Raw genomic sequence first — 26,771 nt, forward strand, 5'->3', positions numbered from 1 at the left:
AAGATTATTTTCTTTTTCTTGCTTATTTTCTTTCTTTTCTCGTATTTTGTGACTTTTAACTTCTAGGTTATAAGGGATGTAATCCCAAATTTTTGTGCCTTGGCTTTGAAAACAGGGATCCCCTTCTGTTTGGCCTCTTTCTCACAGTAGTTTTACTTGCTCTCTTAAAGCAATAACCTGCTTTTCCTATTTAGCAATTTGCCTCCTGTGCTGGAACTGTAGGCTGTCCCACTTGTCTGCTTTGCTATGGAGTTAAGGCCAGGGGGATTAGTTGATGATCTTCTGTGATTAAGATTCTCTCACTGGCTTTCCTAAACACCATCTGAGCTAGGCTGAACACTTCTTTCACCTTAATGAGACTGACCTTTTTTAATGTCCTTCTAATCTGCCTTGAGTTGTAGAGTAGTTTTATTCCTTTAGCTTCTGTTCAGAGGCTTGATTTCATATGCTTTTCAAGAAATACCTGGTCACATGGAATCCCATTGTTCAACCTCTACTATTGACTTCATTCTTCCTCAGAAAGTAATCCTTGATGATTAATGATCTGCATAATAAAAGCTTTTGCTTTAAGCTTATACTTTTTAAAAGTAAAGGAAAGTGTTGCATGCAGCATGAATTCAAACAATGGCATATGTTATTTGTTGACAATAGGCAGTATTGCAAGGTGGGAAGGGAAGAAAGGCAGAAGAGAGAGGATATTTAATATTTCATTGTCCTAAAAACTGTGTAATGTAAAAACTCCCTTCACCAAAGCACATTCTTCATAACTTAAGAGACTCAGAGAGTTGCCTAAATAGTGGGCTCAAACTCAAATAGAAACAGAGGGTATTAATCTGAGAATCTCTAATGATCTCATGTAGACTTACTTTTTATTGTTTTTTTATTTATTTTGTAAAATATCTCTCAATTGCATTTCAGTCTGGTTTGAGTTCCATTTGGGAGTGTTGACATCTCAAGCTAGTACTCTGACAGGTGAAACAATTTGGCCGACATCACAATACCATAAACCAAATTAAAAAATTGAATTCAGGTTGTCCTGACTGCAGCTGGCTTTCTATCTTGGCATATTACCCCTCAGCACATGAATAGAACTGAACCAGAAATAAGAAGTCATGGGTTCTAATCTTAATGCCATCACTTACTTGAGCTAATCATTTCACTTTTTTAATCTAAATTTATTCATCAATGAATGTGAATAATACCCAGTTAGCAAACTTTAGAGAGATCAGGAATTTATAATTGTGTATGCTATGTGAACTCTAATGCAACAATAACTCAATATACCTTATTACAAATTAACAGATACATGTAAGTGCAAAGAGGCAATATAGAAAAATGCATAGTGTTGGATTAAGAATCAGAAAAGTGTAACATCTTTAATACTTTTTTTTTGTCTGACTTTGAGCAAATCACTACAGCTCTCTGTAGTTCAGTTTTTCATCTGTACAAAGGGACTAATAAAATTTGTAGTAAACTCACACCTGCTGAGGCTGGAAATGGAATTATATATGTTCTGAAGTGGCCAGACTTAGGCCATTTCCCTAACATTGTATGTTCATAGGACACTCATTGATGATTTAAAAATTAACAAAAAAAGATTTGTTTATTCATAGAGCAAAAAAGAGATTCAATAATGGTAACCATCAAAAACAGCTTGAGTTCATTCATCTGAGAAAAGATCTGTCTTTAACTATCATGTACTAATATCCAAATATTCCAGCATCCCTGGTTCTCTTATGGATGCACTCCCTTTAGTCCCCTGAAACAACCAACTCTCAAAAAATGTTTCAATACATTTTAAGGAAAAAACAAAACAAAATAAAAACCTAATTTGCATGGGGAAAGAGTGGAAGAAATAGGATGTTGCTTTTACCATAGTACATAAGATGCTTTACAAAATTTACTGTGCTATAGAAATATCAGTTGCTATTATCTATCTATATATAGTCTATCATACTTCACATAAAATCAGCTGCTCTTTCTTTCTGAATATGAGATAAGTTGTCTCTATTGAATGAACTATTTGCCATTGCAATTCTGATATTCTGATATTCCCTTTTCTGTGATGTGAAAGAGATTTAAAAATTTTATGTGTTTCTAAAGGACAAATTGTTCTAACAGATGAAAGTTACAATAAGAAAAATGTGTCTCAACATTAGAAATAATTCCCTATGTATTAGAGCCAATCAAATTATAAATGAACTGCCTTAGTTCCTTGCCACTTGAACTGGATGACCACTTATAGAGGAGATAATGGTAATTAAGAGAAGAGGCACTATATAAGAATTTATATATGATTCTGCAATTGAGAACTAGTAGCTAGTGGAAGATTGTCTAAGTAATGATATTTTTACAATTATAATTGAGTTTTAAGTTGTCATTGTCATTGCAGTTTAGAAGAAAAATCTCTCTAAAAAAAAAAAACTGTCTATTTGTATCTTTCAATTGAGTAGAAGGAAAGAAATCCTTACATTCAAATCTCATGATTTCTTCCTTTATCTATTGGTGAGAATGGGGGTAAAAAATCAACCAAACAAACAAACAAAAAAAAAACAAAAAACCACCACCAAAAATAACTGCATGACTCATTCATAGACACATTCATAAATGTAAATCCAAAAGGTGGGTACAAACCCTTTCAATCTGAATTTTCATTTTATAGAATACTGTATCAGTTAAATGACTTGCCCATATCTACTTGGTTTTTCCTGTCCTTTCTTCTATTTCTATTCTTAAATTATTTATGATTTAGATGCTTAAATCATTTAACTTTCAATATAATGACCTCTGCCTCATGCAATTTTAAAGGAGTCTACATCAAAATTACTGTTTGGTTTTTTTCCTCATTGAGTATATAGATCTAACTACTTCTTCCTCTATATCCTATAGCAGGAATATCTTAGGGTTGGAATTGAAACTCTCATAGAGAGAGCTTCTCAATACTAAGACTGTTTTCTCCTTATGGATGAAGATCCATCATTTTCTACTACTCTTTGGAGGCCAAATATGCCATAGCTATAATCATATTTATGATCCTTCCTAGTAGTTAATTTCACAAAGAGTCATCAAGAAAAATGCTAGCAATAGCATTAATAATTATAATTATTATATTTAATTATATTATATTACATTATAATAATTATATTATAATTAATATAATAATTAATAATAATAGAAATAGCAGAGGTAAAATAGTGTGTGTCACTATTTGTTACTTGATATTATTTGGTCATCTATGTTGACAAACATGTCCTTCATGGGCCCCACTGATTCATCTCTTCAATTGATGCATTATATTTGCCCTAATTCTCCAGAAATCAGGTCTGATGCACAGTAGATATATGAGAAATAATAACACAAAAGAACATGCTTCTGAACTTCCCATTCAGTTCTTGGATGTCTTTATTCATAGCTCACATCATCAGTGGAAGCAGAGAGATGTTTAGGGAAACACTCTACTTATAGTACCACAGCCCACTCAAGGGTTACTACTATCTTCTGACATATGTCATGGTTTGTGGTAATGAATCCTTCAATAATATCAACATTATCTTTGGTTATATTACCAAGAAGAGCAAACAGTTAGTAGTTGAAGAAGGAACATTAATCACAGTCTTAATAGAATTAATATATTTCTTTTCAAAAACTCCCCTAACATAGGGGCATCATTAGAAGTAGAGATGTTGATACTCTAAGAATGGATGCTAGTCATGAAGAAAAAAAAGAGAGATATAGCTTTATTACTAGGAGAGATGGAAGGATCAAGTAAAGGGGGTTTTGTTTTTGCTTTTTGTTTGTTTGATTTTACTCTGATGGGGAAAAAAAATGCCCCCTCTCTCAAAGTGCTTACATTCTAATGTGAGAGACAGCATTCAATGACCATTTAAGAGTAACTCAGTCTTTTCTAAGGTTTTTGAGACCCAAGTATATTCTGCTGTATATTTAACCTTAGCATCTCCCCATTTGATAATGGTGGAATTATCTTCCTACAACACAATAATGGATTTTTATTGAGTTAAGGACTTGTGCCTTTTGATATTCAGTGTCCTTGAGTTCATGTTGGGTGGATTCCTATTGAGACCAAAAATTATTGATGGCCACATCAGCTCCATCTAAAGGGACTGCAGCTCTAATGACTATGTGACCAATACAGCTTTAAATAATACATATGGGTTGCATGCCTTACTGGGATAAAAAGCCAGCAAAGAAAAAAAGATTGTGATTGGACAGAAATGAGGAGATTAAGGAGAAAGCAAGATTAAAAAATAATAATAATAAACTAGGGAGCAGAGCCAAGATGGCAGAGAAGTCACACACGACTCTCTAAGCTCCTCTCATTCCCCTCATAACCAACTATTTAATTCAGCCTCAAAAATAGCTTTTCACTACTTAAATTCATGAAGATTAGAAGCACTACAACTTAACAGCCGAAGACAATTTGGAAGATCGCCAGGAAAGGTTTGTCCTGAGAGGCCAGGAACAGACCAGCACAGGCAGCCAGAGAATAGTCCTGAGCAGACCAGGGGCAGGGTGATCTCTGTGGCTACAGAAGTTATAGAGACCACTCTTCTATATGCTAACTGCTCTTCCTTGACTACAATGCAGTAAACTGGCAGAGAAATTAAAGCCTAAAACAGAGGGTCCTCTAAAAAAACGCCAGAACCTAACGAGATCTGGCTGTAACCCCTTAAACCCAGAAGTAATTCAGGCAGACTTTACCGCAGCCCTGTGGCCACATTCTGTAGTACTGGGCTTTTGCGGGGCAGTTACTAATCTGCACAGCAGGGGGCACAGCCTGGGTAACCTCTAATCAGCACAGTGTAGGGCTCGGCCTGGGGCAGCAGAACTTCCCCAGCAGACTGTGCTTCCTGGGCAGACACTTCCTGTCCCTGCAAATTCATTTACTTCTCAATTGCTAATACCCACAGCTCCAGGGCAGGCTTTGGTTTAAGGTAGTGAAACTCTCACTGTTCAGCATCTAGCCCCAGGGCAGTTGTTATCTCACACAGCAGGGGTTCTTTGCAGGGCACTTTCCCAGCTCCACTTTGCAGGCCTGAGTTACTCCTGGGTGGGGAACTCTTTCCCAGAGCACTCCAGTACCTCGCTGCTTTTTGTAGCCTGCTTCAAGGACAACTACCCATCCATATACTTTTCACTGCTCTGCAAAGGAAGCTGGTAACCTCCTGACTCTGAAGGCAGACCTTACAGGCTTTAACAAAATGAGTAAAAAAAATCAAAAGAATGATTGATAGTTGCTATACAAAAAGAGAACAGCTTTTCAACCCTGAAGAAACTAATAGCAGACAGTCTCCAGACAATTTTTGGTCCCCAATACAAAAGGCTCTCCTAGAAGAGACTATTAAAACCTTAAAAGAGAACTAGAAGAGAAATGGGGAAAGAAAAGAGAAGCTATGCAAGAGAGCACAGAAAAGGCATAAAACTCACTAAAAGAAAAATTTGATAAAGTGGAAAAAGAATTGAAATATGAATTGGATAATGTAAAAAACTCTCAATACGTGAAGGGAAACAGAATTTGTGAATTAAAAAAAGAAAATAACTCATTAAAAAAAATTAGTGAAATGGAAAAAAATTCCATAGAGAAAAACAACTCAATTGGACATCTACAAAAAAGAAACAAAAAAAGCTAATGAAGAAAATAACTCACTAAAAATCAGAACTGAACAAATAGAAATGACTGATTCATTGAGACATCAAGAAGCAGTCAAGCAAAACCAAAAAAAAAAAAAAAAATGAAAGATTGGAAAAAATGTGAAATATTTACTTGGAAAAACAACAGACCTGGAAAATAGATCTAGGAGACATAACCTTAGGATCATTGAACTACCCGAAAATTGTGATGAAAAAAAGAGCCTAGATACTATTTTACAGGAAATCATCAAAGAGAACTGCCCAGAAGTAATAGAACTGGAAGGTAAAATAGGCATTGAAAGAATTCATTGAACAGCTTCTGAAAAAGACCCTAAAATAAAGACTCTGAGGAATATTGTGGCCAAACTTCAGAATTTTAGGATTAAAGAAAAAATGTTACAAGCAGCCAGGAAAAAAACAATTGAAATATCGAGATGCCACAATAAGGGTCACTCAAGATCTGGCTGCCTCAACATTAAAGGATCGAAGAGCCTGGAATCAGATATTCCGAAAGGCAAAAGGGCTTGGAATACAGCCAAGAATAAACTACTCAGCTAAGGTGAGTATTTTTTTTTTCCATGGAAGAAGATGGACATTTAATGAAATAGAGGAATTCCATTTGTTTCTAAGGAAAAAATCAGACTTAAACAAAAAATTTGGTCTCCAACAACAGGACTCAAGAGAAGTAAAAAAAAAAGTAAAAGGAACTCTTGAGAACTGTATTTGTGTTGTGGATATGCATAAAAACCATATGTATAATTTGATTTTACCAATATAACATAAAAAAGGGAAGTAGAAATGGAAAGGTAATAGTGTCAGAAAAAGGGGAAAGGGGAGATAAAAAGAGGGACACTACATGCGACAATGAGGCAAAGGAAACCTATGAGGGAACTTAGAGAGGGGGAGGAACATTGTGTGAATCCTACTCTCATCAGAGTTGGCTCAAAGAGGAAATAATTGACATATTTGTTTTACAGAGATTCTTATCTCACTTCATTAAAAAGTGGGAGAGGAAAAGGGAAAATGAAAAAGAGTAATAAGAGAAGGATACAAGAAAAGGGAAGGGATTCAAAGGGAGGAGAAAGGGATACTAAAGAGGGAGAGCTGTGTGACGCAAGTAGGACCAATAAGTTAATACTAGGGAAGAAGGGAAGGAGGGCAAGAAAAAGAAAAGTATAATCTGTGGATATTAGGATGGCAGGAAATACAGAATTAGTCATTGTAACCGTAAATGTGAATGGGAAAAACTCCCATAAAGAGGAGGCGGATAGCAGACTGGATCAAAAGTCAGAACCCTACAATATGTTGTTTATAGGAAACACATTTAAAACAGGTAGATACATACAGAGTAAAGGTAAAAGGCTAAAGCAGAAACTATTATGTTTCAGGTGAAGGGCATCCTTATCTCAGATCAAGCAAAAGCAAAAATTGATCTAATTAAAAGAGGTAAGGAAGGAAACTATGTCTTGCTAAAGGGTATTATAGACAATGAAGCAATATCAGTATTAAACATATATGTACCAAGTGGTATAGCATCTAACTTCCTAAAGGAGAAGTTAAGAGAGTTGCGAGAAGAAATAGACAGAAAAACTATAATAGTGGGAGATCTCAATCTTACATTCTCAGCTTTAGATAAATCAAACCACAAAACAAATAAGAAAGAAATTAAAGAGGTAAATATAATATTAGAAAAATTAGGTATGATAGATCTCTGGAGAAAACCGAATGTTGACAGAAAAAAGTATACTTGCTTCTCAGCAGTTCATGGAACCTACACAAAAATTGAGCATATATTAGGACATAAAGACCTCAGAATTAAATGCAGGAAGGCAGAAATAGTAAATGCTTTCTTTTCAGATCACAATGCAAAAAAAAAAAAAAAAGTACATTCAACAAAAAGTTAGGTGTAAATAGACCAAAAAGTAATTGGAAATAGACCAAAAAGTAATTGGAAACTAAATAATCTCGTCTTAAAAAATGATTGGATGAAACAGCAAATTATAGACACAATATTTTCACTCAAGATAATGACAATTGTGAGACATTATACCAGAATTTATGGGATGCACCCAAAGCCGTAATAAGGGGAAATTTTATATCCTTAGAGGCTTACTTGAATGAAATAGAGAAAGAGAAGATCAGTGAATTGGGCCTGCAACTTAAAAAGCTAGAAAAAGACCAAATTAAAAACCCCCAATCAATTACTAAACTTGAAATTCTAAAATTAAAAGGAGAAATTAATAATATAGAAAGTAAAAAAAAAATTGAACTAATAAATAAAACTAAGAGTTGGTTTTATGAAAAAAAAACAATAAAATTGATAAACCTTTGGTAAATCTGATTAGAAAAAGGAGAGAGGGAAATCAAATTAGTAGTCTTAAAAATGAAAAGGGAGAACTTTCCATCGATGAAGAGGAAATTAAAGAAATAATAATGGGTTACTTTGCCTAACTTTATGCCAATAAATTTGAATAACCTAAGTAAAATGGATGACTATCTCCAAAAATATAGGCTTCTCAGATTAACAGAGGAGGGAGTAAATTGCTTAAATAGTCCCATTTCAGAAAAAAGAAATAGAACAAGCTATTAATCAACTCCCTAAGAAAAAATCCCCAGGACCAAAAGGATTTACATGTGAATTCTACCAAGCATTCAAAGAACAATTAGCCCCAATGCTTTATAAACTATTTGAAAAAATAGGGAATGAAGGAGTCCTACCAAATTCCTTTTATGACACAGACATGGTACTGATACCTAAACCAGGTAGGTTGAAAACAGAGAAAGAAAATTATAGACCAATTTCCCTAATGAATATTGATGCTAAAATCTTAAATAAGATATTAGCAAAAAGACTACAGAAAATCATCCCCAGGATAATACACCATGATCAAGTAGGATTTATACCAGGAATGCAGTGCTGGTTCAATATTAGGAAAACTATCAGTATAATTGTCCATATTAATAATCAAATTAACAAAAACCATATGATCATCTCAATAGATGCAGAAAAAGCATTTGATAAAATCCAACATCCATTCCTGTTAAAAACTCTGAAGAATATAGGAATAAATGGAGTTTTCCTTAAAATAATCAGTAGCATCTATTTAAAACCAGCAGTAAGCATCATATGTAACAGGGACAAACTGCAACCATTCCCAATAAGATCAGGAGTGAAACAAGGTTGTCCACTATCACTGTTACTATTTAATATTGTATTAGAAATGCTAGCTTTGGCAATAAGAGTTGAGAAAGAGATTAAAGGAATAAGAATAGGCAACGAGGAAACCAAATTATCACTCTTTGCTGATGATATGATGGTATACTTAGAGAACCCCAGAGATTCTACTAAAAAGTTATTAGAAACAATCCACATGTTTAGCAAAGTGGCAGGATACAAAATAAACCCACATAAGTCATCAGCATTCTTATATATCACTAACAAAACCCAACAGTTAAATTTACAAAGAGAAATTCCATTTAAAGTAACTACTGATTGTATAAAATATTTAGGAATCTATCTGCCAAGGGAAAATCAGAAACTTTATGAGCAAAACTACAAAACACTTTTCACACAAATTAAGTCTGATCTAACCAACTGGAAAAAATATTAAATGCTCTTGGATTGGGCGAGCAAATATAATAAAGATGACAATACTACCTAAACTAATCTATTTATTTAGCGCTATACCACTCAGACTCCCAAAAAACCTATTTTAATGATCTAGAAAAAATAAGAACAAAGTTCATATGGAAAAACAAAAGGTCAAGAATTTCAAGGGAATTAATGAAAAAAAAATCAAATGAAGGTGCCCTAGCTGTACCAGATCTAAAATTATATTATAAAGCAGCAGTTACTAAAACCATCTGGTATTGGCTAAGAAATAGATTAGTTGATCAATGGAATAGGTTAGGTTCAAAGGACAAAACAGCCAATAACTTTAATAATTTAGTATTTGACAAACCGAAAGACCCAGTTTTGGGGATAAGAATGCATTATTTGACAAAAACTGCTGGGAAAATTGGAAATTAGTATGGCAGAAACTAGGCATTGACCCACACTTAAAACCATACACCAAGAAAAGGTCAAAATGGGTTCATGACCTAGGCATAAGGAATGAGATTATAAATAAATTGGAAGAGCATAGGATAGTTTACCTGTCAGACCTGTGGAAGAGGGAGGAATTCATGACCAAAGAAGAACTAGAGATCAATATTGACAACAAAATAGAAAATTTTGATTACATCAAATTGAAAAATTTTTGTACAAACAAAACAAATGCAGACAAGATTAGAAGGGAAACAATAAACTGGGAAAACATTTTTATAGTCAAAGGTTCTGATAAAGGCCTCACTTCCAAAATATAGAGAGAATTGACTCTGAATTTATAAGAAATCAAGCCATTCTCCAACTGATAAATGGCCAAAGAATATGAACAGACAATTCTCAGACGAAGAAATTAAACCTATTTATAGACATATGAAAATATGCTCCAACTCATTATTAATCAGAGAAATGCAAATTAAGACAACTCTGTTATACCACTACACACCTGTCAGATTGGCTAAAATGACAGGGAAAGATAATTCGGAACGTTGGAGGGGACATGGGAAAATAGGGACACTGATACATTGTTGGTGGAATTGTGAACACATCCAGCCATTCTGGAGAGCAATTTGGAACTATGCTCAAAAAGTTATCAAACTGTGCATACCCTTTGATCCAGCAGTGTTTCTACTGGGCTTATACCCCAAAGAGATACTAAAGAAGGGAAAGGGACTTGTATGTGCCAAAATGTTTGTGGCAGCCTTATTTGTAGTGGCTAGAAGCTGGAAAATGAATGGATGCCCATCAATTGGAGAATGATTGAGTAAATTGTAGTATATGAATGTTATGGAATATTATTGTTCTGTAAGAAATGACCAGAGGAATGAATACAGAGAGGACTGGTGAGACTTACATGAAATGATGCTAAGTGAAATGAGCAGAACCAGGAGATCATTTTATACCTCAACAACGATACTGTTTGAGGATGTATTCTGATGGAAGTGGATCTCTTCGATAAAGAGAGCTAATTCAATTTCAATTGATCAAGGATGGACAGAAGCAGCTACACCCAAAGAAAAAACACTGGGAAATGAATATAAACTGCTTGCATTTTTGTTTTTCTTCCCGGGTTATTTATACCTTCTTAATCCAATTCTCCCTGTGCAACAAGAAAAGTGTTCGGTTCTGCACCCATATATTGTATCTAGGATATACTGTAATCCATTTAACATGTAAAGGATTGCTTGCCATCTAGGGGAGGGGGTGAAGGGAGGGAAGGGAAAAATCGGAACAGAAGTGAGTGCAAGGGATAATGTTGTAAAAAATTACCCTGGCATGGGTTCTGTCAAAAAAAAGTTATTAAAATAATAATAATAAATAAAAAAAACTAAGTAATAGTGAGTACAAAAAATGAAAGGAATGAAAGCTTCTCAATAGAATCAAAAGTTACAGAGAGGTCAAGAAGGATGAAGACTGAGAAAAGGATATTATATTTGGCAACTCATTGGTCATTGGCAACTTTAAAAAGAATAGTTTCAGTTGAATGACAAAGTCAGCAACCATATTGTACATAGATATAAGAAAAATTGAGAGTAAAATAAATGGACACATTGAATACAGATGGCCTTCTTAGGGATGTTAGTCATGAAGAAGATGGAGAGATACAGATTTATTACTAGAAGAAATGCATTGATCAAGTAAAGGGATTTTTGTTTTTGTTTTTTGCTTTTTGTTTGTTTGATTTTACTCTGAGGGAGAAAAACAAACAAAAAAATGCCTCTGCTCTCAAAGTGCTTACATTCTAATGTGAGAGACAGTATTCAAATAACCTTTGGAGTTCAGGGGAGAGAACATTCCAGACAAGTGGAAAAAGCAACGAAAATCTACCAAGTTAAGAGACTGATGATGTGTGAAAAACAGTGTAAGGACCAGTGTTTCTAGATATTAGAATCTGAAAATACCAGTAACATGAAAAAATAAATCTAGAAGAAATAAAATACATGCATGTGGATGTTTTTATTTCCCTTTAAGAAAAATAAACATAAACTAATTTTTGCAGCAGGACAGTTACTAGATATAACTCCTACCAGCAAAGAGTCTATATATTACACTTACCAAGAAAGAAAGATTTTGTTTTGAAATTCAGACTCGAAAATTAAGAATAAAGTCATATAATGACATCATAATACTAACATAAGAGTAGATATCTAGAAATAGAAAGGGCCTTAGGAATCATCTGTTCCAAATTATTTTTTAAGCAGATGAGTAAACTGAGGCAAAAGGAGGGCATTGTTCAATGTGTAGTATTAGATGTGGAATAATTTCATAAAAACTTTAAGGCTACTCAGATGTATAATTTTGATATAGTTGAAATAGGAAGATAATCTAATGCCAACATCCTCTTTTTTCTTTTACTCTTGGTAAATTTCTTAAGGCTGCGCCTTCCTACCATTTTCACACTGGCTGCACAAGGCTTAAAAAGGATAGTATCTCTTTCCTGGGGTTCTGAAGTATATAAATGGAAAATCATCATTAAGTCTCTTCTGAAAATAATAGAATTTCCCCTGACAGGCCAGCTGATGATTTTGATCTTGGCACCTAGTGTGAATTTGTTAATATGTAAAGAAAAGAATTGGAAATAAGGTCCAGGACAACTCATAATAGTTTTTTGACATTTTTACATGTGGGTATTAGGGAAATGCTTATCAACTACCGTATATACTCAAGTATAAGCCGAGTTTTTCTGCCCTATTTTTGGGCAGAAAATCCCCTCCTCGGCTTATACTCCAGTCACTAAATAAAACATGTGTAAATATACCTTTGAATGCCCCTCTGCTGTGTAGTATACAGTGCGAGTGCCGACTGTGATACTATAGGGCCGGCCGTTGCTACAGTGATGCGGCTGTTCCTGTAGTATCACAGTCAGTAACCGGACTGTATACTAATGCTGGCAACCGCTCTACATAAGTATAACGGCACCCACTCTCCTCCTCTGCGGGCACAGGTGCGCTACCTAAACCTACTGATATAATAAGTTTTCCCAGATTTTTAGGTTAAAATTAGGGGCCTCGGCTTATATCGGGGTCGGCTTATACTCGAGTATATACGGTAACCCTTTCCAAAACTGTGTCTTTATGTATAAATAATTTCAAACTCTTCCTTCTCCCACCCTAGCACACCCTTGGATTTTGACCAATGAGCATATATTTATCACCTGCAACCTTAAGAGTTGAAGCAAACTATTTTTATTAGACATGCCATTCATTCACTGTCATTATTATACATTCTATATCAAGCACATTTCAGAAATATTTGTATTTTAAACGTGTCTTCTGCAAACTCACAAATAGATGGCTTATTTAAAAGATAATATTTTGAAATAAAATATATCCCTAATAATATATTATAAAATTCACAACACATCATGAAAAATGGAAGCAACACTTTCATAATTTTCTCATGTAAACAATATATATATTCCTGTCTCCACTTTGGAGACTCATTTCCATTGCATTAAATTTTATTTTTGGAATCTTTCTGAATTGCAAAAGTGACTTTTATTATACTTGATTTAATTGATATCTTACATTAAAAGTCTGCACATTTACCTATGTTTGGGAAAATTTTAATTATTCCTTCATTATCTTCTACTGGAGAGGGATGAGAGTCTTAATAATGTGTCTTTTCCCCACAACGTTTTTTAAAAAAGCCCTCAGAAAGAATGACTGTGAATAGACTTTGAGGCCAGAATGAGGAGGCTTCTTTCCATTGTGAACAAGGACAGGCCATAAATGAAAAGGGAAATGAGCCATTAAAAGAGATATAGCTGGGGAGGAGTCTGGGAAGATGATGGAGTAGATGAGTAAATTTCATTTTTTTTATTAAAGCACTTTATTTACAAAGCATATGCATAGGTAATTTTTCCAACATTGATGCTTATATAATCTTTTGTTGCAAGTTTTCCTGTTCTTCCCCCACCTCCTCCCCTAACTGGCAGGTAGTCTAATACATGTTAAATATGTTGAAATACATATTAGATCCAATATGTATATACACATTTGTGAATTTATCTAGTTGCACCAAAAAAAAAAATCAGAACAAGAAGGAAGAAAATGAAAAACTGAGGAAAAAAAGCAAAATGCAAGCAAATAACAACAGGGAGAGTGAGAATGCTACCTTGTGGTTCTCTCTGGGTGCAGATGGCTCTCTTCATCACTGCACAAGTGGAAATGGTTTGAATCATTTCAATGTTGAAGAGAGGCACATCTGTCAGAATTGATCATCATATAGTCATCTTGTTGCCATGTATAATGATCTCCTGGTTCTGCTCATTTCACTTTGCGTCAGTTCGTGTAAGTCTCTCCAAGGATATCAGTATTCAACTTGCTGTTCATTTTTTTTTATATAACAATAGTATTCCATAGCATTCATATAACATAATTTATTCAGCCATTCTTCAATTGATGGGAATCCACTCAGTTTCCAGTTTCTGGCCACTACGACAAGGGCGGAAACAAACATTTTTGCACATGTGAGTTACTTCCCTCTTGTAAGATTTCTTTGGGATATAAGCCAGTAGAAACCTTGCTGGATCAAAGGATATGCACAGTTTGCTAACTTTTTGAGCATAGTTCCAAACTGCACTCCAGAATGGTTAGATCCATTCACAGTTCCACCAACAATGTATCAGTGTCCCAGTTTTCCTACATCTCTTCCAACATTCGTCATTATCTTGTCCTATCATCTTAGTCAATCTGATAGGTATGCAGTGATATCTCAGAGTTATCTTAATTTGCATTTCTCTAATCAGTAGTGATTTGGAGCACCATTTCATGCATCTACAAATTGTTTCAATTTCTTCAATTTCTGTTCATATCCTTTGGCATTTTATTAATTGGAGAATGGCTTGAACTATTATTAATTTGAGTCAATTCTCTATATTATATTCTATATATATTTTAGAAATGAGGTCTTTAAAAATCCTTTGGATGTAAAAATATTTTCCCAGTTTATTGCTTCACTTCTAATATTGCTGCATTCATTTTGTTTGTACAAAAACTTTTCCACTTAATATAATCAAAATTATCTATTTTATGATCAATAATGATCTCTAGTTCTTTATTGATCACAAATTCCTTCCTCCTCCACAAATCTGAGAGGTAAACTATCCTAGGTTCTTCTAATTTGTTTACAGTATCATTCTTTATGTCTAGAACATGAACCCATTTCGGCCTTATCTTGGTATATGGTGTTAGATGTGGGTCTAAGCCTACTTGCTACCATACTAGTTTCGGATTTTCCCAGAAGTTTTTGTCAAGTAGTGAATTCTTATCCCCAAAGGTGGGGCTTTTCAGTTTGTCAAATATTAGATTGTAATAGTCATTGGCTATTTTTTTTATGAGCCTAACTGCTTCTTTATAATATAGTTTTAGATCTGGTACAGCGAGGCCACCTTCATTTGCTTTTCTCTTCATTAATTCCTTTGAAATTCTTGACCTTTTGTTCTTTTGTTCTTCAAGATGAATTTTGTTGTTTTTGTTATTTTGTTGTTATTTTTTCTAGTTCAGTAAAATAGTTTCTTGGGAGTTTGATTGGTATAAAAATAAATAAATGAATTAGTTTAGGGAGTATTATCATTTTTATTATGTTTGCTCAACCTATCCATGAGCACTTGATATTTTTCCAATTGCTTAGATCTGACTTTATTTGTGTAGAAAGTTTATTGTAGTTTTGCTTATATAGTTCCTGGCTTGCCATTGGTAAATAAATTCCCAAATATTTTATATTATCAACAGTTACTTTAAATGGAATTTCTCTTTGTATCTCTTGCTGTTGGATTTTGTTAGTGATGTATAAGAATGTTGCTGAATTTATGTGGATTTATTTTGTATCCTGCAACTTTGCTAAAGTTATGGATTTTTTCAAATAGCTTTTTGGTTGATTCTCTGATTTAGTTGATTTAGTTGATGGTATTTATGTATACCATCATATTACCTGCAAAAAGTGATAATTTTGTTTTTTCATTACCATCTATAATACCTTTAATCTCTTTTTCTTCTCTTATTGCCAAGGCTAGCATTTTTAATACAATATTGAATAGGAGTTTTGATAGTGGGCAACCTTGTTTCAACTTTGGGAATGGTTCTAGTTAATCCCCATTACATATGATACTTGCTGATGGCTTTAAATAGATGCTACTGACTATTTTAAGGAAAAGTCAGTTTATCCCTATAGTCTCTAGTGTTTCTACTAAGCTGAGCTTATTCACTCCAAGTGCTGGGTGGTCATGTCCAGGTCCCCTGAGATTCTGGCCTTTGGGAGTTCACTATTTACTCTTGTGTTTGTATTGAATGTTTTCTGACTTTTCTGCTGATCTATGGGGTTGCAACCAGGGCAAAGTAGCCACCATTGCTGTAGATTCTTGTAGATTCATCCCCTTGGAGATTCTCTGCCCCATAGAGTCTGCAATGCTGGTTGAGTCAGCAAAGCCCCAGAGTTCTATGCTGGCTGTGTTGGCATTTATGGTCAACTGTTTGGGTTAGGCTGCCTCCCTCCTGTTTCAGATTGAAACAGATCTTTTCTGATCTGTTTCTTCCTGTGAATTCTCTGCCCTACTGGAGTTCACACTCCACACTGAGACTTCAAGTCCTGGGGCTCTTATTTGTTTGCACTGACATTTGCACTCAGCTGGTTGCACTGGCTGCCTCCCTCTTGTTTCCAAATGAAACACACTTTTTTCCTGGTGAAATTACCTTCTGCTGATAATTTGTTGCACTCCCAATATTTGTAAATTCTGCTGGTCCAGAGTTGGATTTTGTAATTATTGTGAGGGTTGTAAAGAAGGCCAGAGAGAAATTGTGTGTCATCCCTGCCACCTTGGCTCCATCCACTAGGTGAGCAAATTTCAAGCTCTCCAGATTTCTCCCACAAATTTGTGCCTCATAGGAAATATAGACTGGTAGAAAATCAAGAAAACATGGCCACAATACAGGGATCTTCCTGGTACAATCTGAGAAGATCCAAAGAAAGATCCTAGGCTGGGGATTAGCCAGTGTGAAATGCAAATACCTCCAGGCTAGCCCCTTGAAAACACCAATTGAGTACTGCTGGGCTAGCTGGGTTTGGCTGGAGCCTCAGCAAAAACCACAGAAACTTTCACCTCCAGGACATCATGGAGAGTTGGGGTCTGAATTGAGAAAAAAAATGAAAGACCTGGGCTAATTAGGAATATCAGGCTGCTGAGACATAACCATTTAGTGCAGAGCAGTGGGGCTGGGATGCTGCTAGCTATTATACTTGCAAGAATAAGGAACTCTTGGTTTGGGTTCCAGGTCATAATGAAAAGCTGAAGTGAAGCTAGAGGCATCAACTCCTCACTCCACAATACTTCTCATTTAAGAAAATGAACCTGCAAAGAAGAAATAACCTGAACACAGAAACTTACTATGGAACCAGAGAAGAACTGGATTCATCTGCAGAGGAGGATAATGGAGTTTTAAAAAAGCTTCTTCTACCTCAAAAAGTTATATTAAATGGGTCCCAGCTCAAAGGAAATTGGCAGAACAACTCAAAAAAATTTAAAAATCAAATGAGAAACATTGAGGAGAAAAAAAAAAACCTACAAAAATAAAAATTAAAATCTATCCAAGAAAAACAAGAAGATTATGAAGGAAAAAAAATGTCCAATTAGAAAAGGATACACAGTTTCTTAATAAAGAAAATAACTCTTTAAAAATTAGAATTGAGCAAGAGGAGGTCAGTGAAGATATCTTAAGAAATCAAGAAATAAAATAGATTATAAACAATGAAAAAATAGAACTGAATGTAAAGCATCTTATTACAGAAACAACAGATCTGGAGAACAGATCACGAAGAAAAAACATAAGAATAATTGAACTACCTGAAAACTATGAACAGCAAAAGAACGACACAATAACACAAGAAAATTGTCTGTGAGTGATAGAATATGAGGGAAAATAGAAATAGAAACAATCCAACAATCATCACCTCAAAGAGATCCTTTGTGGAAAACATATAGTACTGTTATTGCCAAATTTTGAAACTCTCAAATCAAAGACAAAATTTTTCCAAAAAAAATTTTCAAAAATTCTGGAGCTACAATTAGAATTGTACAAGATTTATGAGCAGCCACAATAGAAGGTTCTGGGTCCTGGAATAATATATGCCAGTAACCAAAAAAAATTAGGCCTTCTGCCAAAAGTATCATAACCAGCAAAATTATCCTTAATGTTTATTTTAAAAAAAAAGAACATTCAATGAACTTGCAGATTTTCAGAACTTTCTCTGAATCAAATTTGAGCTCAATAGAAAATTTAACATATAAGAGACAATATCCAAGAATAATTTCAAGGAACTTAAAGTGGAGAAATCATTTATGTTTAATTATTTGGAAATGTAAATCATATGTTTATAATTGAAAGCAGTAACTAGGTAGATGAAAAGAAAGATTTATGCAAATGAGGTACAGAGGAAGAACAGACACAGTGGCATTGGCGGGGGAGGGCTTATAGTTTTGAAAGCCTTCTCAGACTGAGAATACATTAAATAGGGATTACTACATATATAGAATGAAAGGTATACTACTCCACAAAATAAGGGGGGAAAGATAGAGAGGGAAGCAAAAGGTATAGGAAAGAAGACAAAGGAGGGTTCCATGGATGGGGAGAAGTTAAGTAATAACAAAGCAAGTTAAGGAACAGAATTATAGTAGAAGAGTTAGCGGGAATAGGAAAGAAGAGATATGCACAAACACTCCAACAAAGATCAGGAGTCAAATTTATTAGGAAAAAAAAAAAGTATGGCAAGTAATCATTGATCTTAGATTGAATCAAGAGAGAAATTTACATTATATGGCAACTACACTATTATTTTAGATGCATGTTGACATTTGAGTAAATGTATGTCTACATATGTGTGTCTGAGTATACATAATTATATATGCATGTTGCTATATGTATGTATGTACATATATGTATATGTGCATAGGTCTTTAGATGGTTATGAATGTATATATCTGTGTTTATGGATGTACATGTGTCTATGTATATATTAAAAATATTTGTGCTTCATTATACCTTGCTTGAAGGAAGTGGGGGGAATGAAATGGGATAAAAAAAAAAAAGAATAATGTAAAAAAATCCTCAGCAGAGAACAAAAGAACAATCTACAAGGAAGTAAAGAAAAGATAGATACTTATGAATATAATTTCTCCTATTATTATATACCCTTTCTTGAACTGGAAATGTATTGTTATATATTTTGAATCCTCTTTGATGTTCAGCTATGCGCATTACAAAGTTCTGTTCCATTTTGTTTGTTTCATTTTATTTTCCTTTTCTTTCTTTTTTCTATGTTTTTTTAATAAATAGAAAATTAAAAACAAATAAATAAAAGGAATAGAATCCCCACATGATCCTCAGAGAATCATAGAAGAGAATAGGTATCAGTTTTTGCTTCCAACTTTTAAGTGATGGTGACAAACATGTTATAGAAACTATAACAAGAGGGAACTAATTATAATAATAATTAGCTAGATTTTTATTCCAGAAAAAAAGAACTTTAGAGAACGCCTGTAGTACTCCCTGGGGATGCTTTTCCCCCTAACTTCCCTTCCCCAGCTACAGTAATGGTTTTCTCCCAAAGATTTATCTTCTCACTTCAGTTAAGAAGCCAAAGCATGCTTCTTTCCCTGCAAGGCCACATCTCAGGAGTCTGCAATCCTACCTTACTCCTCCAATTGTTCTAAATAAATAGATTTCTAGTCATACTGAGTATAAAAGCGAGACTTCAAACATTGAGAAAAACATGGAAAAGAGTCACATGGCACTTCTTCCCTATTCCACATTTCTTTCTCTACTATGGTGCAATTAGAAAAATGAGCTCTTTATCATTTCTCTGGAGGTAAAGACAACAAGTAGCAATTCTCCACTCCAACTTCTCTACCCCTCTTTGAAAGGGTATATGTTATCTGGTTTAGTTGTGCACACAAAAGATATTGAAATGTAAGCTGACTCCATCTTACTTGGAATAACCCTTCATACTCTGTATCTTTAGAGCAGGATTTCTCGACCTAGAATCCATGAAATTTATTTTTCAGCATTTTAAAGATTGTATTACACTGTTAAGACAGCTAAATGGTACAGTAGATTGAGTGATGGACCTGGAGTCTGAGTTCAAATCCAACCTAAGCACTTACTAAGCTCTATGACCCAGGGTAACCATTTAATTTTATTTGCTTCAGTTTCCTCATCCTTTAAAATGAGCTGGAAAAGAAAATGCAAGCCAGTCTACTATCTTTACCAAGAAAATGCTGATGGGGTAATGAAGAGTAGGTCAACAATAAATTATAATATAGTTGAGTTGTCTTTGTAATCCTATGTATTTTTTTAAATTTAAAAACTGTAATCTATAAAAGAATCTATAGTGTTACCAAGCAGCCAAAGGGTCATGACATAAAAAAGCTTAAGAATCATCAATCTAGAATTATTGTTTAGAATTCTATCTCAATTGTCTAGAAGTAATTTCAATGAACTTACATATTGATATTTAGCCATGTATTCTTCATTATGTCCCTGTTACAGATTTTCATCAAACTCTCCCTTCCTTTTTAAAGTGAAATCATCTCTCTTAATTATCGACTTAACCTGCAATTGCATCCTATCAAATATATCCTATCAGATTCAATTAGATATTTATAATATTCAGTCATTTATATCCATATCATTGCTATGTGTATTTGTGCACTGACTTCCTGGTGACTTAACGGGCAGGTAAGTTAGTATACCCAGATGTGTCTCTCTGGAATCCAATCTTATTCTGCTACTTTATTATAAAGTTCTTTAGTCTAAAGTACACCATTAAGCTGATAGAAAATATTGTGAGGGAGGGAGGAGGAAAGAAATGAATGGAGGTAAGAAGAAAGAAAATGTGTCTGACCAAAGTAAAGAGCCTCATAACAATAAGTTAATGTAATGATTGCATATGCATGGTTGATAAACTGTCCCTGAAAGCAACTCAAAACAAATCATTCCAAGAATATTTTTAGAATTGGCAGAATTGCTGGAATCAGTATATAGCTTCCTAAGAGTAATAATGCTAAAAGACAGCACTCATTTCACAATTTAAGATCTGGTATAATTGTGAAGGGCTTTATTACTTTATAATTGCATGCATTCAATCCTTAAACATTTTTCTAACTTTAATAAAAATATTTTCTAGTAATGATTGCAGTATACTTTTAATCAAGCAACACAGAAGATTTTTGACTGAAATGAGCAAACATTTCTTAAGCACCAGCTGTGTATCAGGCAAAATTGATTTGAATTGACTTGATAGAGAACTGGCCTTGCAAGTGGAAAGAACTGGGTTCAGATGCTGACCTGCCACATATTGGCTGTGTGACCCTGGATAAGTCACTTAGCTTCTCAAGATATATAAGTTGCAGAGTTGTCTATTTTGGTGGAACAAATTTTCTCACTAAAATTTCCTTCCACCAATAAAACATTTGAAAATAATAACAGAAACATCAGATATAATACTTTACTCACATCTGCAACAGAAAGATAAGACAATAACTTTTCATGGTTTAAAAATTTAATCACCACTGTAATCATCATAATTTCAAAGAATAGATTAATGAAGCAAAGTTTCCACTTCTTAACAGAGTTTATAGATTTTCAGAACAGAATGAGACTTTTTTTTTTTTGATATGGCCGCCAATATACTAATTTGTTTGACTTGACTATGCATATTCATTGCATTTCTTTTTCTTTTTCTTTTTTTCAATGTGAGAAGAGAGATAGGAGGGAATGTAATTAGATTTTTGTTAGTTAAAAATAATTAAATTTTAATAAAGTCATCCTTGCCCTCATTAAATAAACACACAAAGGAGATAGAGTGGATTCTACATGAAAATCCATAAATATAAGGGGGAAAAAAAACAAATAGCATTAAAAAATAAATTGAGGGGATCAAAAAATACTTCTTGGAGAATATATCACCAGAACTGAAGTTTGAAAGGGAAAAAAAATCAGGTTATACAGACTGGGTTTGCCAAAATGATGGGACAGGGTGAGGTGGAGAGGAGGTGATGTAGATACAAAAGGGGCAAGAGAACAGCAGGCTGAGATTTTGAATAAGTAATTCTCTATTTTGAGTGGAATATAAAATTCATGAAGAATATGATAGAAGACTGAAAAGATGGATTGCCATTAAATTGTAGAAGGCTTTAAAATGCCAGTCTCAGGAATATTTTATCCTAGCCGCAATAAAGGAATATCTAGAAGTTGTTGTTGTTGTTGTTGTTGTTGTTGTTGTTGTTGTTGTTGTTTTCCAGCAGACATATGGTCTGTTATGGGAAGATTATTTTGGTAGCTATGTAAAGAATAAAATGGGGAAGAGAAAGATTGGAGACAGAAATTTTTATAAGAATATTACCATAGGCTAGTCAAGAGTTAAGAGAGACTTCAAATAGATTGGTAGCAGTGTGTGAAGAAAGTAAGGGCAGGTAGATGGTGAAGTGGCTAAAGCCCTGCACTTGGAAATATTCATCTTGAGTTCAAATCTGCCCTAATATACTTAATAGCTATGTGATCCTGGATAAACTACTCAATTTCTTTGCCTCCATTTCCTCATTTGTAAAAATGAGAAGGGAATGGCAAACCCCTCCATTATCTCTGCCAAGAAAACTCCAAATGGAGTTATAAAGAATCAAACATGACTGAATACGGTGACATGGATAGAAAGGAAGGGAAGAACTTGAGAGTATAGAGATAGAATAGACAAGAAGCAATTGATTGGATTAGGGGGATAGAAGGAAGAGTTATACTGAAGACTGTGGACTTTTGTATTCACATTGTTACTTCATATGAACAAAAAGATTAACTACTTTAATTTGAATGTGTGTAATTAAATCATTACAAATAATGCTCAATTAAAAGAATTTGTACCTTAAATATGTCAGAATGTTTCCTTAGAGAGAGAAAAGTCCTAGGGGGTGCTCCTATTTGCATATTACTTAGTATTGATTATTTTAAACATTGAATATGATACAGCTTTTAAAATGATCAACCACATTCTATATATGGGAAAGAAAAAAGAAAAAAGGAAAAAAATGTGTATTGTCCATTTTATGGCATACAGATGGAAATGGATTCCTTCAAATCATGCTATTAGTTTGTATATGTACTAGAACAAGGCTAGAACAAAGAACTGGCCTAAAAAATGACTAAGAATAAGAAAATAAACTGAACTGATATTTTGTTATTTTATAATAATTTTGATGGTCTCCTAATGCTCCTTGACAAAATGATTTAAAAAAAAAGATACACACATATATAAATAAATAAATATAGATATAAAAATATATCTACATACACACACATACACACATGTGTATGTATATACATATACATATATAGAGAGAGAGATAGAGATATAGATATAGATATAGATATAGATACATATAGGTGTATATGTGTGTATTATATAGTTGTATACCTAAGAGCAATACAAATTCTGGATATTGAAAATTGTGAATGACATAAAGGGTTATAGCATGTTAATAGTGTATTAATAGGATATTGTTTCTTTCATGGAAGATTTATAAGTGGATGTAATAGAGGTGTTTATTCTACCTTATATCAAACTTTTGGCTTATGGAATAAATAGAAATGTTAATTTTGTTTCCTGAATTGAAAATAAAATAAATAAATAAATAAAAGAAAAAAAACATTAATAAAGTATTTACCATATTCAAAGCACTGTTTTAAGTATTAGCTAGATACATTTAAAAACAAGGCCATCTCTGCATTCAAGGAGCTCACATTTTAATTGAAGAAGGGGAAAAGAACATGCATTTATTTTATTATGCACTTTCTATGTGCCTGGCACTATGCTACACACTTAAAACTATTACAAATTAATTATCTCATTTTATCCTACGTATGCAATAGGCAACCCATATAGTAGGTTTAAGCTGTTAAGTTTAGAATGCACCCATGGTCCTTAGGTGAAAGCAGAAACACATATGATACTATTGTCTTTAGTATCATTTATGAATGAAATCATAAAATAGATAAATATAAGTATAAATAATCAAATGACCTTGGGTTGGAAAGTTATCTTTAATATGTATGCCTGTGTGACTTGGGGAAAATCATACAACTTTTCTGAAAATTTCGAGTGGATTGGACTGCATGGTCTCTGAGGTTTCTTCTATCTCTCAATCTATGATCCTCTAATCCTGTGAATTTTCAGCTGGCAGATGAAACACATCTGTGTGTTTTTTTTTTTTTTTTCATACTCTTCATCCAGTTGCTTTGACATCTTGTTAACACAACCTATGATTTAGTCTTCCTTATGTAGAAAAGAAGAAAAAATATTTTTCAGAAGACATTTTTAGTATATAAAGTACTATAAAAGTATAAACACTTTTATAGTGTTTTGTAATAATTAAAAAGAAATCATTTTCAATTAAGTTACGGTAAATGGTTCTGGTAGTGATTCATGTTTGATAAACATGGAATCTGTTAAAGAAAAATGAATAAATACCTCTTCAAATAAAGGATAACTCACAATTTTTATTGCTATTAGAGATACTAAAATGTATGTTAACATGTTTAGCATAACAATATCACCTCTACTACTTCATCCACCTAAATTAGTTTTCCAAATAAATACACTCAAATTTTATTGAATGTAGCTTCCTTAATATCTTCTTTATGATAGCTAACTATTTAAGTCAACAAATTGCATTATTTTAATGAAAAATTAAGAGAGTTAAGATTATGCAAAGAAAGTTGAAGAATTGTCATTTGATACAGAGCAGAAGTGGCAAACATGAGCCTCCTCTTCCTTTCTCTGTTCACAACACTACCCTATGGCTGCTCAAACCAGATTAAAATATAATTGGGAAATGTTTAATGGAATAAATAAAAAATTTAATTAAACATAAATATCATTACACTTTAAAATTAAGTCATTATGTGGCTAAGCAAGGACCCTTAATGTACAGATTATTGACCAGGATTGTCAATTGTTTTTGACACCACTGCTCTACAGGAAATTTGACAAGGAGAGAAAATAACCTATTTGAGAGCTATATAAAGCTATTTCAAGAGTACTAAGAAGTTTTTGACTCAATGTGCAACTGCTGTAAACTTGTAAAATTCTCTTTTACTGAGTCCTGTTCATCTAACCCTGGAACTTGTTTCAGCAACAACAAAATAAGCTTCCACCTAGGCTTCAGCCACTTTTATTATTGACTAAACTAGCTTGATCTTGCTTGAAAGATTCAGTCATCTGCTGCTACCTTTTCTAGTATAATAATACTTTTTGATCAGAGAGACTAATACATTTTTTTTAGCACCAATAGCTTTTGAGATTGCAGGAATCTAGTGCCATATTCACAGATGGCTAAAGAGTCCAGAGATAACTCAATGAAGAAGATTTTATTAAAGCACTCTTTTCTGTGTCCAATATTGCATAAAATTGAGAAGTATACAAAAAAAGACAAAAACGTATAGCCCCCACCCCAGTGCAGTTAACAATCTGGTGAGGAAGACAATAAAAGTCTATGTTAAGCTGATCACTATCCAGACACAGTGAGAGAAAACACATGGAAAGATCTGCAAAACTTCCATCCAGGAAGAAAAGGGGGTGCTTCAATAAGGCTGCCAACATCTGCTGGTGAAATTTCCAGTGCCCCTCCTTTCAAAGAGGAAATAAATTGTAAGGTCTCTGAACAGTTTCCAACCTCCTATCCCAAAGAGAAAATCTCAGCCCCACATATGTAAGCAATAGCAATCTAAGAAGAAAACAAATAGGAATCGAATGACTCTCTATTCACTGAGTCTTGAAGGTTGGCAATACAAAATCATTCTCAAAGGTCCAAATTCTGGATTCTTCTCGGTTGAACCCTAGAATAATACAAACCCAGGAAACAGATCCTTAAGAAGAAGTTGGCAGTTCAAGGCAGTTTTATCTGATTAATTTTAGTAGAGGTACGATATAGCATGGATAAATAAAATTATTGTTATTGTTATCACAAATATGATATTTATAATATCCAGAGACCTTAGAGAGCTATAAATAATTCCAAATTTATAGGGCTTTAAATGATAGGCTGAGTATTTTTTGTTTCATCTTAGTTGTACTAAAAATCCACTAAAGCTTTTTTTGAATAGGGGATAATAGGAACTGGAGCAGTGGAAAGAGTCAGAAAGATTAATCTTTCTAAGATCAAATCTGGCCTCAGACACGTACTAGATGTGTGATCCCAGGTATGTCATTTACCCTGTTTGCCTCAGTTTTCTTATCTGTAAAATGAACTGGAGAAAGAAACGTCAAATCGCTCCAGTGATTTTGTTAAGAAAACCCCAATTTGAGTCAAGAAGATTCAGACAAAAGTGAACAATAATGTTTGGACCCAGGAAGTAATATGATACAATGGAAATGAATATTGTCTCTGGAATCAGAATATCTATTTTCAAATTCTGCATTTTATAGCTTATTATGTATTTTGTGTTGAACAAGTCTCTTAACTTCCCAGTGGCTCTGTTCTTGTTCTGCTCACCCCCTGCCAGGAATAATATGAGGGAATTGAATGCTATGAAGTCCTTTTCTGTTCACTGTAAAGTTTTTATAATAACGTTTGTCACAAAATCTTATATGATAAATTCTACAAATTTTATAATCATGTTACAGTTGAAGAAACATTTAGAGAAGGTAACATACTTGCCTATTGTCACCAGTTAGTAAGAGTCAGAATTTAGATTTGAACTTAAATTTCTCAACTCAATGCCCACCTCTCTGTCATATCTAATAAAGTGTTCCATTTTTTCCCACCCATTATACCCTTTCTACAAGGAATTAATGAAAAGTACAATTTTCTGGAATTTTAACTAATCTCATTTCCTCTGGTTGCCTTTTGCTCAGTTATTCATTAATTATTTGTTTGTTTGTTTATTCATTATTTATTTATTTACTTAATCAATTAAAATAAATACTAAATTGATCAAATTATGGGTACTAGATTAGAAAAGAGGCATAAAAACAC

This window comes from Antechinus flavipes, chromosome 2 (genome assembly GCF_016432865.1).
Source record: "Antechinus flavipes isolate AdamAnt ecotype Samford, QLD, Australia chromosome 2, AdamAnt_v2, whole genome shotgun sequence".
Classification (NCBI taxonomy): Eukaryota; Metazoa; Chordata; class Mammalia; order Dasyuromorphia; family Dasyuridae; genus Antechinus; species Antechinus flavipes.